General features: G+C 43.8%; 1 protein-coding gene across 2 annotated transcripts in view; it reads right to left on the bottom strand.

The window, feature by feature from the left end:
* Positions 1 to 18,017, bottom strand: part of ASIC2 (acid sensing ion channel subunit 2) — a 1,001,679-nt gene that overhangs the window by 545,423 nt on the left and 438,239 nt on the right. The window lies entirely within an intron of this gene.

Here is an 18,017-nt window from a genome sequence, read left to right as displayed (position 1 = left end):
CATCGGCAATGCTTCACGAACATCCTGCTGCCTGGTGGCCAGCACCCCTCACCTTCCACCTGAACTGCCAGGACAGAAGTCTACACCTTCCCCTCTGGCTTCCCTCCCACCCATTTTCCCCTTAGCTGCCGAACTGTTCTCCTTACAGCATAAAACTGAATCATGGCAATTCAGTACCTAAAAGACTCTAGCAGCCTCCCATTGCCCTTAAAATAAATCACAGAATCTGTGCTGCCCCTCTCGTCTGTGCACAGCCCTCCCCTTGCTCTCCGAGCCACAGTCACTCCATGGTCACTGCAGCCTCTGCCCAGGTCCCCGAGCACACCAAGGACGTTCCTTCACACACGCTGGAAGATCTGCCCAACATCCTTTTCATCAGGATCCCTCCCTGCTCCTCACTTGGTTCTTCTCCTGCTTTTCCTTCAAGCACGGGGTTGAATGTTCCCCGCCCCAGAAGACTTGTGCTCCCAGTCTAAACCGATTCCTCTGGAATCCCCTCCCATTGTATCACCCTCTTCTCTGCTGACTTTATTATAGCTTGGGATTATAGATTCACTTTTGTGTTTAGTTATCACCTGTCATCCCTTCTGGAAGGCAAGCCCCACAAACCAGGGACTGCTGTCTGTTAAGCCCTGCGTCCCTAGAGCTCACCTCTTACCTGTGGGGCATATGAAGGAGAACTGAGAAGGAGAGGGAGAAGAGAAGGGAAGATAAAATGTAAGTGGGGGAGGAGAAGGCAAGGAGGAAGGTGAAGGGAGGAAGGAGGGAGAGGATGAGGAGCAGGGGGCAGGATGGGAGGAGGGTTCTTTAATAAAGACCAGGGTCCTCCCAGCTGACCACAGGCTTCCTCCTCCATGCGAACAACCTGGGATTTGGCTCTGCCGGACTGTGGCGCCCTCACCTGGCAGGTGGAGCTCATGCACGGGCCGTTTCCCTCTACGTGGGACCTTGGAAGGAGTCACAGTAACGCACATGTGCCTGCGTGTGTGTGTGTGTGTGTGTGTGTGTGTGTGTGCACATGCATTCACATTCACATTTGGATGCATGTCTTGGAGTCAGCAAAGAAGCAGGCACTTGGGATCCCTCCCCACTTTGCCTCTTACCCGAGGCTTTTTCCCCTAATGGCCTGATATAACAACAGGCATCAAAAGCCAGACAGCAGGAGCAATCGGAGGGCACACCCGACAAATGGTGCCTGGAAAATCCGCACAGAGGGCTTGCAGGCCTCCAGGAAGCTGGCTTACCATCAGAATGATTTCTGGGAATTGGTGTGGTAGCTGAGCGGGAAATCCACAGACTGCAAGACCCCAGACTTTAGCTAATCAAGGAGGTGAAAGAAAGCCACTCAGTCCCCTCCCTCACTGCTAATAGTCCTTGCTTTCCCAACCAGCTCTTCTAGCCTCTGCCTGGACCCTTTTTCTTACCCTCCCCTCTACCCAAATCAAAATGTCAGCATCTCTAGACCTCAGAGCCCTGCTCTGTGCTGGCTGGTGGATATCTGGGCATGAAAAACCTGCAAACCTGGGCTCTGGTCTTGGCTCTGTGACCTCAGGTGCCTTCCTTCCCTCTCTGGGCTCCATACTGCTCAGCCACAATGCAGCTGCCAATAGCCCCAGGACCCTGACTTCTGTCCTGAATGCTTCCTCTGAAATTAATAGCCTATGGGGCTCCCTGTCAGTCCACTTTCGCTGCACAATAAAAGCCTTAGTGTCTAGTGGCTTACAACAGCATCTATTCCACATTCCCTGGGCTATAGGTTCACTAAAGTTCAACTGATCCAGGCTGGCCAGGCTGGGGTGAGCCAGAGCCCAGGCCAGGTCAGATTCAAGTTTGTTCTACATATCCTTATTCTGGCATCCAGACAGAATGGCTGTCTGGAACATGATCTTCCCATGGCGGGTCACAGGAGTATGAGAAGCCAAACGAAAATGTGTAGCACATGTAACACCTCTGCTCATACAGTGTCCACTGACACTGCATTGCTCTAAGAAAGTCACATGGCCATGGCCAACTGAGTGAAGTGAGGCACGTTCTCTGGCTCCTCCAATGGAAGCAGGACAGAGTCACAAAGAGCTTGAGTGTGTAATTCTGCTACAGAGAGGAAATGAAGGACTTGGAACAGTTAATCCATGTCCCGCAGGGCCTGTGAGAGGGCATTTGGGTATCCTGGCCAGGCACGGAGGAAGACAGCTAAGGCCAAAGTTTCTCGTCATGCTGCATACATCTTGCAACATAGGGAGGTCTCCGCTTGGACCTTTCTGCTTGTAACAGCGAGTAGCCGTGGTCAGCAATGTCACTGTGCTGCTCTGCGGTTCCCAGCATCCCTTCAGTGAGGTTGGCCACGAGGCTTGTGCTAGAATGTGCACAAAATGATGCCTGTCATTTTCACACTGAGGTGGGTAAGTATGCAGCACGTGTTCACCCTTCACCCCCTGAGGTAACAGTGGGACAATCTGGAAGTCACGGGGGAGGAGTGTGGCCTTAGTCCCTGAGTCTCCATGCAGAGGAGAGAAGCACAGCCCATATTAAATTGTGTCATGAGCAACACATAAACTTCTGTATTGGCAAGCCACTAAGATTTGGGATTTATTTGTTATTGCAGTCTAGCACAGCCTATCCTGGCGAACCCCCTGCTCATGCCCCTGGCTACCTGACTAAGCACATCATCTCTTCTGTTCCTAATTCAGGTTCATTTATTGACCACCAGGCAGACACCAGAGGCAGAACCTGGGAGGATCTGGTGCAGAAAGGTCTTGTGCTCGGCCCAGAGAAGCCTTGCCCCTGGACGGAGAGAGGAGTTAAGAGCGAAGCTTGGGGGAATATTCTCAGTTATTTCTAAAAATAAAATGACAATTTATTGTGTGTGTGTGCACGCATGTGCATGTTTTGTTTTAGTGTAGAGACGCAGAAAACCAACAAACAGAATGGTCTACTATCTCCCAGAGAACCACTGCTTTCATTTTTATTTTTGTTTTCATTTTTAAAATAACAGTAATATGTAGTTGAGCATTCAAAAAAAAATAGACACAAAATGAAAATCAGACTCTCCTCGCTCCTCCAGTTTCTCTATTCACAGGTGCCTGCTTTATGCAGTTTTTTTAGAAAAGATTTTATTTATTTGAGAGAGGGAGAGAGAGAGAGAGAGAGAGAGAATGAGAATGAGCAGTGGGGAGGGGCAGAGGCAGAGGGAGAGAGGGAGAAGCAGACCCCTCCCCTCCACCACCACTAATCAGGGAACCTGACATGGGGCTCTATCCCAGGACCTGAGATCACGATCTGAGCCAAAGGTAGACGCTTGAGCACCTGAGCCACCCAGGTGCCCCCTACTTTATGCGGTCTACGTGAACAGTTCTTCATATTATCTTTTAGGGGATAAATATTATATTGTCTTCTTAAGACTCTGTTCTGTATTTTCCTTTTTATTATTTAATAAGACAGCATCAAGATCTTCCCCCAAACACCATTTGCAGGTGTCTCTCATGCTATTTAATGCTTCCAGAGTATTCCATCATATGGTGGTACTATAATTTGTTTAATATGGTCCTGACTGAGGGACACTGTTCCCACTATTTTTTTCCCCATTACAGTCAGTGCTGTATTAATGACTATAATGAATATCGCTGGTCTTATATTTATCAGGCAGCTTCCTAGCAATTGAATTTTTAGGCTAAATGGACTGTATGCTTCAGGTTTTGCTATGTATTGCCAAACTGTCTTCCCTGAAATTGCACCAGTTTACATTCGCACCAGCAGTACCGGAGCCCGCCATGCATCCTCGCCAGCACCGGGTTTTCATTTTTGTCAATTTCATAGCTGTAAAATGGCATATTCTTCCTGCCGTGGTGAATTTTTCAGGGGAAGATTTCCTCCTTATTGCCCACTAGAAACCAGTTTCTTGAATGAACAATTTAACTAATAGCCTGAGAAATAAACGAGACAGAATGAGACAGAACGTTCTTGGGGCTTTGTTGTCTCTCAAAGGCCGCTGCTGTTCTCTATCAAGCTCTGCATGGATGTTCTAGCATCCCTGAACTTCTGCCCTGAACCCTTAAACTGGTTCCCTGTCCTGTGAGCTGGGCTGCACCACCTAAATATAACCTCAAGGTCACTTTCCCCTTTTTCCTTAGACAGGGACAACCCTGAACAGTCAGAGACACGAGCTCCTTGTCAACGGAGCCGTTCAAATAAAAGTGAACAATTGAATGGTACAGAAATAAATGTCTGCATTAGTTGGGGGGCTACAGATATCACATCTTGGATTTTTTTTTCTTTTTAAGTTCATCCACTGTACTTTTTTCTGATTTAAAAAAAAATGTGCCCTTGAAGTGAATTTGAAAGATGCAGGAAGCAGAAAGGAAAAAGTAGAAGTTGCTGGCAATCCTACCCTGCAGTGTTCACATGTTGTTGCGTAGATTTCTAGTCCTTTTTTACACATACACACACACACACATACACACACATACATTTACCAAAACCATGAGACTTTCTCCAGAGGCCAGGTAACATGACAGTTAACAGTATGGACTCTTGAATAGAACAGTCTGGGCTTATATCTTGACTTCTTCACTTACTGGCTGTGGGAATATGGACAAATCATTTTTAATCTCAGGGCCTCAATTTTATCATTTGTAAAATGGCTATAATAACAGCATCCCCCCCTCATTGGGTTGTTGTGTGTGTTACATGCCTTAATTATAAATTAAGCTGGCAAATAGTAAGAGCTAGATGTGTTATTATGTATTATTATTATTATTATTACTATTAAAGATTTCATTTATTTATTTGAGAGAGAGCATGCATGCATGCACATGAGCTGGTGGGGAGGTAGGTGGCAGAGAGGCAAAAGCAGGTTCCTTTCTGATCAGGGAGCCCGCTGTGGGGTTCAATGTCAGGACCCTGTGATCATGACCGGAGCTGAAGGCAGATGCTTGATTGACTGAGCCACCCAGGTGCCCCTATGTTTTATTATTATTAAACATTGCTTTCCCTTGTATGAATGTACTATAATTTATTTATCTGAATCTGCTTCTGTTGAACATTTGGATTTCCCCCCCTAGCTTTCCCATCATAAATAATACTGCAATAATCCACCTTGCATGTGGAACTCCACGGCCATTTCTAGCTGTGGGAATTGTCCACCTAATAACACAGTTAACTTCAAAGCTTTTGATCTGCATTGCCAGATTTTCCTGTAAAGGTGGTGACGGCTTGCATTTGTTTCAGCTGTATATGAGAACACTTCCTTGTTCTTTCACCCAAGCAGGGCATTATTGTTTTTAAAGATCTACTACGCTTCTCCCCGGCCCCCAGAATGTATGATTCAACAGACCTTCTTAAGAGGGAAAATTATTTCAGAAGAAAAACAGCAAACCGCAGACAAAAGGTGAAGCTAAAACCAGGATACTTGCAGGATACACATTTGAAAAGGGAAGCTTCTGAGCATATCTCTAGGGGCTTCCACTGCTAATAAAGCTATTGTCTTGGATTCAACATCATAACAAACACAAACCACCCTAACTTCCCTGAGTTTCTTTCTTTTTTTAAGACTTTCTTTATTCATAAGAGACACAGAGAGAGGCAGAGACATAGGCAGAGGGAGAAGCAGGCTCTGTGCAGGGAGCCTGACGCGAAACTTGATCCCAGGACCCCAGGATCACGACCTGAGCCAAAGACAGACGCTCAACCACTGAGCCACCCAGTGGGTTTCTGAGAGCCTTGGTGCAGGGGGAGACAGGATTTTCTGGGAAGATGTATGTACTAATCAGCACACACATATCTCCACTTCTGAAAATCAACAGAAAGGTCTACATGAGCCATCATCTTTTAGGGACTAAAGCCATCATCTTTCCAGGGACTAAGAAGAAGGCCTTTAAAATAACAATAAAACCAAGCTGCAAATACTTTATCTTGGCAAACTGGTAGTTCTAGAATGCTGCCACTCCCTAGGGGCATCAGCTAGACTAGGTTGTGTCTCCCAGCCTACATTCAGGATTCCATCAGGTAAAGGGGATAGAGGGTCACTGATCATGCCCTTGAAGACCCCCTCTGGCTCTGACATTTCACGAGCCAGCACTACCTGAGTTTACAAGAGAGATTAGTTGTGTACATTGCGACATGTTTTAAACCATGGCCCTTGACCAGTACATGTAATTGGAGGCACTCTTCAAAGTGACAAAATGCATTAGCGGGTCTTGGCCCCATGAGACCTCTGTTAGCACCAACTGTCAGCAGTGACTGCAGCAGAACTCACTTCAGCATGGGAGTCTATACTGTGTTGGCATTAGGGTTGCCCTGGCTTCTCATCTTCTCTGGGTGCAAGAGATCCAGCCTCCGCCTTCTCCTTCAGATGAAAAAGGACTTGAGGGAGAGGGAGCGGGGACCAGTCAGCTGCACCAAGACTGGGGCCTGCTGCAGAGAACCGAAGTGAAGGCTAACGCCAAGAGCTGCAGGTTAGCAGCACCTTCCAGATTCTGAGGTGTCCACAGCCCCTGAGCCACAGCAGAATGTGGCATAGCCTTGCATTTGCCAGCTTGGACTTTGGAACCAGATTCCCTAGATAGATGGTCATACTGACTTACTAGTGAGACTTGAGCCAGTCACTTTACTTTCTGCTTCGTGTGCTCATCTGTATGTGAGGATGAGGCTAACAATAATAGTACAGGACCTGCTTCACCAGGTCACAGGCATTAAATGAGTTAATATCTATAGAGCACCCAGAAGAGTACCTGCCATGTATTAAGCTTTATATAAACATTTGTTGGATAAGTAAATAAACACATTGAGGGCGTTGATGTGGTCCAGTAGAAAGACCAAAAGGTGTTGGAGTCCACTCTGGCTCTGCCACTCCTTGGCTGTGTGCCCTGAGGCAAGGTGCGCAGCCTCTCTGAGCAATGGGTCCCTTATCCGTATATCAGATTTCATAACACTAACTTCCCTGTAGGTCCTATGGATGTGAAGGAGTTGGTGGAGGTCCTGGCCCACAGCAAAGCTCAATCACTGTGATTGTTGAAAGTATTTAGCAATATATTTGGAGATCCCATAAATCCCAAAACTAATAAATCCCAAAACTAATAAAATGGTTGATTTTATTAGTGTCTGTAGTTTATGGATGGGGAAACTGAGGCCCACAAAACCTAAGGGTTTTGTCCACGGCCACATGGCTAGATAGTAATAGTCAGAGCTATGATGGGAACACTGGCCATCTGGCTCCAAACCTTACACTCTCCAGGATAAGAACTCAAATTAAATGAATGGGGCACCATGAAAGTGGGGAAGAGGAACTGGGTGTGCAAGCGGATGGGAGAGGATCATAGAGTTGTGCAGGGTCAGAGGTAAGAAGCATCCTCTGCCAATGAGGAGCAGCTCGTCACTCTGGGCCTTGTGCCCCCAGCTTAAACAAGACATCGGGTCAATACCCTAACCTTTCAATAAGCATAAAATGAAATTAGGACTTTGCGTCCTGAATTTCCACTTGAAAAGGTCAAGGCTAAATTAGTGGTCAGATGCCTCCAGAATATCCCCATTTTATCTTCATTCTTTTCAGGGGCATCAATGTGGAAGGATTTTGAGGACCGCAATTTGGAGGTGCAGGGCAGTGTTGAGACTGCCAGGGACAGAGAGAGAAAGAGAGAAGAAGAAGAAGAAGAAGAAGAAGAAGAAGAAGAAGAAGAAGAAGAAGAAGAAGAAGCAGCCGCTGCCCAGGGAAGCATCTAGAGCAGGAAAGGATGGGAAAGATCTGTCTGTCCCTACCAGACACGTGCCACACACCTGGCCAGATGCTCCCATATAGTCACATATTCTTAATTCCTCTTCTGTGAATCATATCAGGCAATTCAAAAGTGGGGAAATCCAGGATCAGAGAGGTTAAGGAGTGTGTCCCTGGTCACGCAGAGACCGACGCCATTCTTCCAGAACCAGAATACAGAATAAAGCTTCCTTTATTCTCTGACCAGGTATAACAGGACAGAGGGGGCTAAAATCATAAATGCTACCATGATATGTGCCAAAGTCAGTTTTGTCAGGAACTTCAAGGCCAGGAGAACCATGGAGGAAAGGGGAACGGTGCAGGGGGTGGTGTCTGGGGACAGAACTGCAAGTCAAGGAGACCAATGAACAATCCTGCTGTTGACAGGCAGTGGGGGGCTTCCTGCGGATCTGTGGAGACGCATCGTGTGTAAAATAGCACTTAACTGTCTGTGGCCAATCTGGAGCTGCTATTCAGAGCTCAAGTCCAGCTCCTCATTCCGCTTCCCCTCACCTGCAAGATCCAGAGTCCTTGCACTGCCTCACACTACGGGGTTGTTGTAAAATAGTAATAGGAAACCACCTGTGACGGTCATGTGCTTTTTCACTATAAAATAATAAGAGTAAGGAAAATAATACCAGCAAAAACAATGACTAAGCGCTCTGTGAAAACCCCCATATCCAGCTGTAGCTGTAAGATTCTGTGGCAAAGAAAATGCCATGGACGATGAGTTCAACCACTCCATGAGGAACACCTTGGTGGCCAATCCAACTCCTTGGACTCATTCTAGTTCACAACTCATGTTTACTGAGCATGTACTATGTGCCAGGCAGACACTGTGCTACGTGCTCCCAAGAACCCTATAAGGCACATTCCATGATACCATTACTCCTTTTACAATGAAAGAAGTTTGTCCACAGAAAAGAAGGTCACAAGCCAGACTGGAGCAGAAATGAAAACTGTAGTCAACCTGTGCTCCTATTGGCAACCCTGCCTCTTACTGGAGCTGGCTCAGCCCGTCCCCCACCGTCTGCCCCTTACCTTATGCCCCTGCCTCATCTACCTTAGTATGGAATGCGCCCCTCTTCCCCAGCCATTTCCCCTTTTGGGGGACACTGAATTCTTCCTGGCTTTCTGATGAGGTCTCCAGGACGGAAAGATCATTGGTTCATAACAGAGTATGTGGGAAGAGACAGGAGAGAGAAATCCATACTCGGGGTTAACAGCCCAGTGAACTGATTTTTATTCTCTGCATTTCATCTGTGATTTCTGGCTAATAACCAGACATGCTAAACATTATTATCTGTTGATAGTACCATCCCTGCTTTTCCAAGTGATCCTTGAACTTTGGGGGCTGGAAGCCTAGAAACTACATTTCCCATACTCCTTGCCAGGAGGGATCCTGGAGATCCTGGCAAGGAGAGGTTCTTTGCGTGAGATTTCTGAGATGGAAGAGAAGACCCAGTTCTCAAGCAGCAGCTGTATGGCCTTCAGCAGACAGATTGGGTTTTCACTCAGAGCTTTTGGGCATCCTCCTGAAGGCACTAATACCCATAGTGGCTTGCTTGTGATTTCTGAAACACAGAAATACCCCCTGGCCTCTATTTCCCAGCTAGCAAGGGTTGGTTGTATAAGCCTCCAATTCCCTCTGTTAAATACATTCCTATTTAAAACACCTAAAGTGGCTCCTGTTTACCAATGTAGCACTTGAAAATATATGAGATATTCCTTACAAACTAGTAGGTAGAAATCATCTTCCACTTAGAATTTAAATCCCTCTGTTTAAATTCCAGCTCTGCTGCTGCCAATCCATATAACTCTGAGAAAGCCATTTACTTTTCTCATCTACAAAACAGGACAGACAATATTTATTCTGCTTACTTCACAAGATTATCAGGACAGTTACAGGGACTAATAAATGAAAAGGATGTTCTAAACTGTACAGATTTCTACATAGAAGAGGCGTACTATTTTTATCTTCCTTACAGAGTTTCTTTTTGAGAAAATGAAACACATTTCTACATTTCCACTTCATGTTGCCCACAAGAGAGACCAGCAAGCTCCTGGCCAGCCCCACATAGGTAGTTACTCACCCCTAGAAATTTAGGCCATTGTTCTACCCAGATTCAGGATTCCACCATCATGAACTGTGATTTACATATGGTCATTCAATTCTCCTTGCTTTCAAGCAACTCTGAAACCCTCTTGATGGAGCCAAGTGTATGTCCCTATGGCTCATTCTAGGATGGTCTGTTGTAGAGAGTATGTCTAATGGTTCATGTTTAATGGGGTCAACATTTCAGTTGAGAAGATGAGAAAGTTCTGGAGATGGATGGTGGTAATAGGTACACAACAATGTGAATGTACATAATGCCACCAAACTGCACACTTAAGCATGGCTAAGATGGTAAGTTTTATATTACGTGTATTGTACCACAATAAAATAGAAGTCCTCCAACATGGATGGATGTAGAGGGTACTATGCTAAAATAAGTCAGAATTGCTGAAATAAGTCAGACACAGAAAAGCAGATAAAAAAGAAGTCCTCCAGGACATATGGATGTCCACTAACGTTTGAAAAGGTTTGTTATGCTTATGTTATGCCATGTTATGCATTTATTGTGTTATGATCTTATAGCTCTTAAAAAGAATTCTAAACCCTAGTTCTTTTCCTATTAATGTCTGAAATGGCAATAAATTTATTCAGTTTTTTTTAAAAAAGAGATTAGTCAAGATCAGCTGAACTGATAATCTGTAACAGGAAAATATATATGCTGGTTGGGAGATGTGTCATATACCTGAAAGAAAAGACAGACGAGTCTAACTTGTCTGTAACTAGATCTGTAGGTTAAATTCAGTTTCAATAATAATTGTGAGTTGGCCTTAAAGATTTCAATAATAATTTTTTATTTGTACTCTAATAATTTCAATACTGATTCAATTTCAACATATGAAGAGCTACTTTTTTTTTAGGTCCTAAAAATGATGTACCAGAAAGGTTATAGTCTCAGTAATAAATTACTTCTTCAATAAAATGCAATACTTTAGGAAGAAAACCCATGGAAGCATAACCTCTGATGTAGCCGCTGTTTCAATTGCAATAAAGAATAATTCAGGGATGAGGTTAGAGAAAGAACACCCATGTGAAGATCATCCATTGATTCATTTTTAAGCAAATGATTGCACTAAGAAATGGAAGCCAGAATAAACAAGAGAATGTGGTTACATTCATTTCAAAACAAGAGCTTAAGAACACAATCATCAGGATGCTTTGTAGTGAGAAGGGAGATGACCATAAATCCCTTGTAGCTCAGAGCTTTCTCTGATTATGTCATAGTGAGTGCTTGGAACAGGTGAGAAACTTGAAGCAGAGCTGCATGCATTTCTTTTTGAAATAGACAAGCATTCCAAATTTGATGACCTTTTCTGTAATGACAAGTGGCTGTCAGGAGTATACTACTTAACAGATATTTTCTGAAAAAAAATATAATGCACACTTAATCTGCTCCGTCAAGGTAGAGGTGACATTTTAACAACACATAGGAGAGCAATTGCCTCTCAAAAAAGAGTCATGCTATGGAAAGAGCATTTGGAAAAATGGATGTTTGGAAATGTTGCCATTGTTATGTGATTTTATTGCCAAAGATGATGTACTTCCCCCATGAAAGTTTTCATATCTGTACACTCAAAAAAAAAAAAAACATGAAAAGAGAACGTTCTTCTGATCTGCTTTAAAATCCCCCCAAAAAGGAAATTTCAGTGGAATTGTGAAACCATTTGTTAAAACTGCAAACGTGCAATATCTTTGATTTTGGGGAACAACTAGACAATTTGTGGGATATTGGACAATGTTTAAGTAGGGTTGGATCCAAGCAGAAGTAAAGGGGAAAAAATCACCTCCCGTGTTATCCATACTAAACCTCTGTTAATGCAGCCAAAAAGATCATCAGCTAATTAGGCTGTCATAGCACACAGTTGATGACAAAGTTCCTCTGGGTCTTTATTTCATCAATTTTTTTTTAAACATAGGCAATTTGTGATGGGCTCCTCTGTATAGTGTCAAAACCTCCTCTCAAGAAGTTCCATCTGTCTGCATTAGCCATAGGGATTTGGTATTGTTTTATGCAGTATTTTTTGAAGCTGGTGAAAGTCTCGAATGGAATCTAGTGACAGCCTGTGAGAAATGAAATCATCCTTATTTTAGAGCTTTCCCATAAAATTAGCAACTTTGCTATTTTTCTGCGGAGAGATTGATTTTTATATGTCTCAGAAAATAATTCAGAAAACATTTTAAAGGCTAGAGTTACATCTGCAGCCTTCTTGTTTCTCATGAAGTAGATAAGATGATCTTTAATGGACAACATCTATTTGAAAAGAGACTGTAAAGCTCAGTCAAATTGCTCCTTCAATGAATTCTTACGTTTGTCCAACGTGAATCAAATCCATGCCCATCCCAGAGGCTCCCTAGGCCCTGCATTATGGGCATCCCAACTCCCCAGCGTCTCGGAGCCCCTCTCTTTCCACCACAATCATGGGCGAAGCTCGCTGTCTTTCTATACTTGGAGCACACACGCTTATCTTGCCTCAGGGTCTCTGTCCTTGCTCTCCCCCCAGATCTTACCAAGGCTAGACCCTTTCTCATTCAGGGTAGTTAAAATGCCATCTGTCCCCAACGCTTCCTCAGCCCCTCTCCCTAGTGCAGCATCACCTCGCCCCAACCGTTCCTGTTACGTTGTCTTGCTTTATAGTCTTTGGGTCATAGCTTATTCATGTGTTTGTTTGCTCTGATGGTAATAGAAGATACACACTATAAGTAATGAAACAATATAAGTGCTACAAGAGCTTGGATTTTGTTTGGTTTACCACTGTACCCTCAGCGCCACAACCGTGCCTGGCACATAGCAGCTGATCAATAGATATTTGTTAGAAGAATAAATGGGTGGATGTCTAGGCTATATCCCTCTTCCTGAGGTAGATGAGGAGGTTCAAGGAGTAGCAGGTGTTGGAGGTCCACTGCAAAGAGACTAGGAACTGGTGTTTATCAAACGTCCAGTACAGCATGTGCTGGTCCCTAAGCATGACATCCTCTCCTGTATGTTTTAGGGTGAGGTCGGATTGGCTCGGTCACCCAGAAGAGTTAGCAGAAACTTAGCAAGTTAGCACAGCTAATTCTTGGAGCCACACAGCTGATTCCCGGCCAAGCTGTGCTTTGCGGTCAGTGTGTCAGACTCAGGGCCCGTGTTCTTCCTCTGCAGTCCTCTGAAGAGCACAGAGATGCAGTTCCTGGGGGGTTTCCGTCACCAATCTGCTAGGGTTTAAACTTCTAATTATCTTCTACTGATTAGATTGATCTTCTAAATCTTCTACTACAAATCTATTCATCAGCTGTGTGACTGTAAACCAGGAATATGACCTGTGACATCAGGACTGAGATAATGCTTACCCTGGGGGTTATCATGAGCATTAAATGAGATGATACATGTTAAGCACCTAGAACAGAGCTTGGATTATTGATAAATTATCAAGTGGCTTGATAGATGTTGGCTGTTGGTATTATGACCCTATCATCACTGCCACAAATAGTACTGTTTCCAAAGCATTTCTTTCCTTTCTTCCCTTCAATAAATCCTTCTTTAGCCCCTACTAGGTGCCTGACACTGTGTAAGGTGTCTGAGATAAAAGGATAAATAGAAGGCAATTTTCACCGAAGGAGGGATCTGCAAAGCATCGTGGAATGTGGAGGAGGGTGTGTCTCTCCTTTCTTACGGGATCACCGAAAGGTTTGTGGAGCTGCTGGTATTTGAGTTAAGCCTGAAGGACAGAATGGAATTCTTCCAAATGGAGAAGTGGAGGCAAAGGGAAGCATAATGAAGCCCTGTCAGGACTGGACTTTAGAAGTGGGTTAAGATTTTCTATGCAACAAACTACAGTTAAAGAAAAGCAGCAAACACACACACATCACACGTGCATGTGCGTACACCTGCACACATGCACACACAGAGATGCAGTTTGAAGGCTGAGTGCAAAATGTGGCTTAATTCAATCTTTCTATCACATTCCAGCTCCAGTGTTATACAGGCAACATTTTTCAGGAGAAAGAAGACAGGTGTTGCTGTCAAACAGTCTGGAGTCAGAATAACAATTAAACTGTGAGACTTTAGACAAAATTATTTACCTTGCTGGTATTTAGGTCCCTTACTTGTTCAAAAAAAAATGAAAAAGAGATAACAGATTTGACTTCATGGATTAGTTTTAAGAATTAAGTAAAATGACATAGGTAAAAAATACTTATTACAGGGACTGGCAAGTAGCAGATATGGATGTTTATTTCCTTCCTTCCAAATCTGGCTCCATGCACACTGGCCACACTGTCAACCCAAACTGAAAACCAAGTGATCTCATTGTTTTCATCAGTTAAATGAAAGGCAGGGTTTTCCTTCCCCAAAATGAAAACCAAGAGAAGTTGGGGCCCCTGGTATAGCAGGTCATTGCTGGCATTTTTCATGTAGGCATTTATGTAGTGCCTACCAAGTGAAAGATACCTCAGTGAGCATTTGATTTCTTTGTTCATTGAGTCCTCGCAACATGCTTGAGGGTAGGAACTCTCTCCATTTTCCAGAAAGGGCAATTTAAGCTTCAAGAAATAACCTGCTCAGAATTACACTCTGGCAAATGATGACCCCAGGGCTGGCTCCCAGAGTGCTCTGGACTCCAACCTTATGTGTTCATCCCAGGGTGCCTCTTGTAATATCTTCAGGTGGGAAAGCAACATGCCCAACCTGGAGTGCTCAGCTACGAAGCACGGACCTAGGGCAAACCGGAACTGTCCACGGGCCTTATGTTTTCCTTAATTGAACATGAGCCTCATTTTTGTGCATTTCTCTCATTCTGATTTGTCTACTTTTTTCAGTATCTCTCTTTTACCTCTGTGTATGTAGGCATATGTATATCATTCCCTAACCATATTTCTCCCTCTCTTTCTCTACTCCAGGTGGAGAAACTGAGCATCACAATCTAAGAAGGAATTTCCAAGCTTTACAGAGTATTCTGGTGGGGCTGGATCTGAGGCTCCATCCCCCCACCTTCCCATCTGTTGCCCTCCTCTGCCTTCTCCATCTAGCGTCAGACACAGACCTTCCGCTTCCCTGCCTGCCAGTCTGACGCATGTTTCAGACCCAGAACCACTTAGAAATAATTATTTTAAAAACAAATAAACTCTTTTCCCTGTGATCTTTACTCTCCTCACATCCTCACCAAGCAGTGGCTATTTTTACTCACGCCAGCTCCTGGAAGGTCTCTTTGGAAAGTCACCATGACATTTCATGCGGCCTGGCCTGGCATTCATCTAAAATATTTTTTCAAAAACATCCTGCTCTAGAGAAATGTCAACGTTTATGGTGCATCCACGGGGATGTATCAGCAGAGGAAAAGATCCACTTAAGAAAGTCCCAGCTTGAAAAGGAGTGGGTTTGGAGGCAGATTTACCCAGAGGTAGCAAAGCACACGGGGGCATGCTGGGAAGGAGTGATGGTGAACACCAATGTCTGTGATGAGGTCACCTGGTGAGTTTGGAGTCTGGAGAGAGGATGGACACACCGATTGACCCCAAGTAGGTGGGTGTACAGGATAAAGCAGAGAGGGTGTCTGGGTCAGTGAAGTCCAGCTGATCTTGGATTTGAACAAGTCATGGTTTCTCCCTATCTCCATCTGAGGCCTCCTCATAGATCTGGCATGTGTCGGAATTCGGGGGCAAGTAGACACAGTCCCTTTAATGTTGGTGATGGAGAGGAAGCATGGGAAGAGGAGACTTAGGTTCTAATCCTGGCTTTACTACTAAATTATTGTTGATCTTTAGCAACTCCCACTGTCTCTCTTAGCCTCTGATTTTGCATCTGTAGAGTGAAGTGAGGCCCTAGATGATCCTTTTTAGACCTTACATTCTTTGAGTCAAAGACCAAACCATGAAGATGGTTGCTTATCACAGTGCCAAACAATTGGGATTTAAGTTGTCAAGGGTCGTCATTTTCATCAATCAATTAATTCATCCATCTACTCATTTATCCACCCATTTATCCTTGCTAAGAACTTTCTGTATGCTTCATACTTGTCCACCCTCATAAGCTAGGCACTATGAAATCAACTCAAACCAAGGCCTATCATCAAAGTACAGATTGTGAGGAGTTATGGTAAGCAGCCTCCAACACGACTTCCAATAAAGTCTGCATTCTGGTATTTACACCCTTGTGTAGATTCATCCCACATTGTCACAATCAGTCTGTGCAACCAGTGGAATATCACAGAAGTTAGGTATGTTGCTCCTGAGTTTATATTATAAAAGACACTGTCTTCTCCCCCTCTTGCTCTGGGGGAAGCTAGCTCCATATTGCAGAGAAACTCACTCAGCCTATGGATGAGCCCACCTGGTGAGGAACTGAGCTCTCTGTGTAACACCCAGTGAAGAACTAAGGCTTTCCAGGAGCTGCATGATTGAGCTTAGACATATTTCTCCCATTTGAGCCTTCAATAACCGCAGCCCCAGCTACAGTTTGTCTATAACTCCATGAGAGACCCCTAAATTGTTCCTTGATTCCTGACCCACGGATACCATGGCTAATAAATGCTTGTTGTTTTAATATTGAAATTGAGAGTAATTTGTAAAACAGCAAAAGATAACTAATACAGAAAGAAAATGAAAACAGGGACCTATAGAACTATTACTAACATTTTGAACATTCCTAAACATCAAAGATATAAATAAGGACTAGTGCCCACTTTTGAAGAATACACAATTGAAGTAAAAAGTGCTATGAAGAGATCAAATTGACAAATCTGCCATGGGAGTTTTAAGGAGGACAAGCTCACAACCCATTGGAGAGGGGTGGGGTATGGGAGGGGGGTCTATGTTTCTTAGCTTGGGAGTGTTTTATGCATAAATGCCTTTAAACTGGATTCTGAAAGACTGGTGAGATTATGGAGCATAAATGAAAAGGTATACCAATTGCTAAGGTCATTATAAGCAAAGCCAACCAATGGGTAAATTTGGATACATTAGGAATGACTTGTAGTTAATGTGGTTGGTAAGTCTGGGAAGAAAAGGTCTTGGGTGCCATGCATAGACATATGCCCCTTCTCCTTTGAGCCACATTACTCAAGATTTTGTTATACTATTACCACCTTTATTGCATTTTATCTAAGTATCATGTTTGTTTCTAATTTAACCTAACTTTGTAAAATTAAAACTTTTTAGTTAAAATTAAAAATTTTTTCCCAAGCAATAATGTTCACGAAGCCACGGATTTGATAGGTCATTTATATTTATAATAAACATTAATGTGAATAATCAGTGTTTAAAACATGTGTTTTTCTGTGTACCCCCTAAAATCCTCTGGTAGGCCAGCAGTGGTACATCACACTTAGGGAAATGACTCAGAAAATGGTGTTGGGGGAGGGGATGCCCTGATTGGAGGTGTGCTTAGAGGGAGTCAGCAAGTCTCGCAATATCACTGTTTCTGGTGCCCACACCCTTGAAGCTTCCCTCTCCCTTAGCACTCCTGACATCCAATCAATTATCAAGTCCATTGATCTTGTCTCCCCAACAACTCTTTATTCCACCTGACCCCATTCCCTCCACAACCTCCCTGGCTTGGTTCTCATCACTTGTCACATGCACCATTACAGTAGGTTCCTGATTTCCAGGACTCAAGCCTTCATCATCTCCTACCTTATGAATACAATGCTAAACACATGACTCCCTTGCTCAAATTCTTCTCCACCATCTTCAGAATAAAAACCAAAACACCTTAGCCTTTATACTGGGTACTTCATGCTTAAGACCCTTCACACCTGTCCAGCCTCATTTCTGGCTCTTGCTCACCCCAAAACAACATATACACAGACATACTTTGGGCTCTAGCAATAAAGAAGGATTTGTGCTTCCCTGAACAAAACTGTTATCACATTGCACATTTTTGTGTCTTTGAACAGGCTATGATCTCTCCCTAGAACGTCCTCCCTTGCCAGTCTACTGGAACAAGACTGCTCAACCTCTGGGATTCAGCTGAGGCTTTCCTGATTTTCCCATCGATACACAGGTATCCTTCCCCAGAGCTACAGTTTCATGGGGTAAAAATCTCTGTCATATCACACTGTTTATAAATGCCCCTGGATTCCCCACTTCCAATGTTAGACTGTGAAGACAGAGTTGAGGGGCTTTTTTTTTTTTTTTTATCTATTCTTCAATCTCCAGTACACAGCACACAGAAGACACTAAATA

Source organism: Canis lupus, chromosome 9 (genome assembly GCF_011100685.1).
Source record: "Canis lupus familiaris isolate Mischka breed German Shepherd chromosome 9, alternate assembly UU_Cfam_GSD_1.0, whole genome shotgun sequence".
Taxonomy (NCBI): domain Eukaryota; kingdom Metazoa; phylum Chordata; class Mammalia; order Carnivora; family Canidae; genus Canis; species Canis lupus.
The sequence above is the reverse complement of the archived record's forward strand: the minus strand, read 5'-3'. Positions and strand labels throughout refer to the sequence as shown.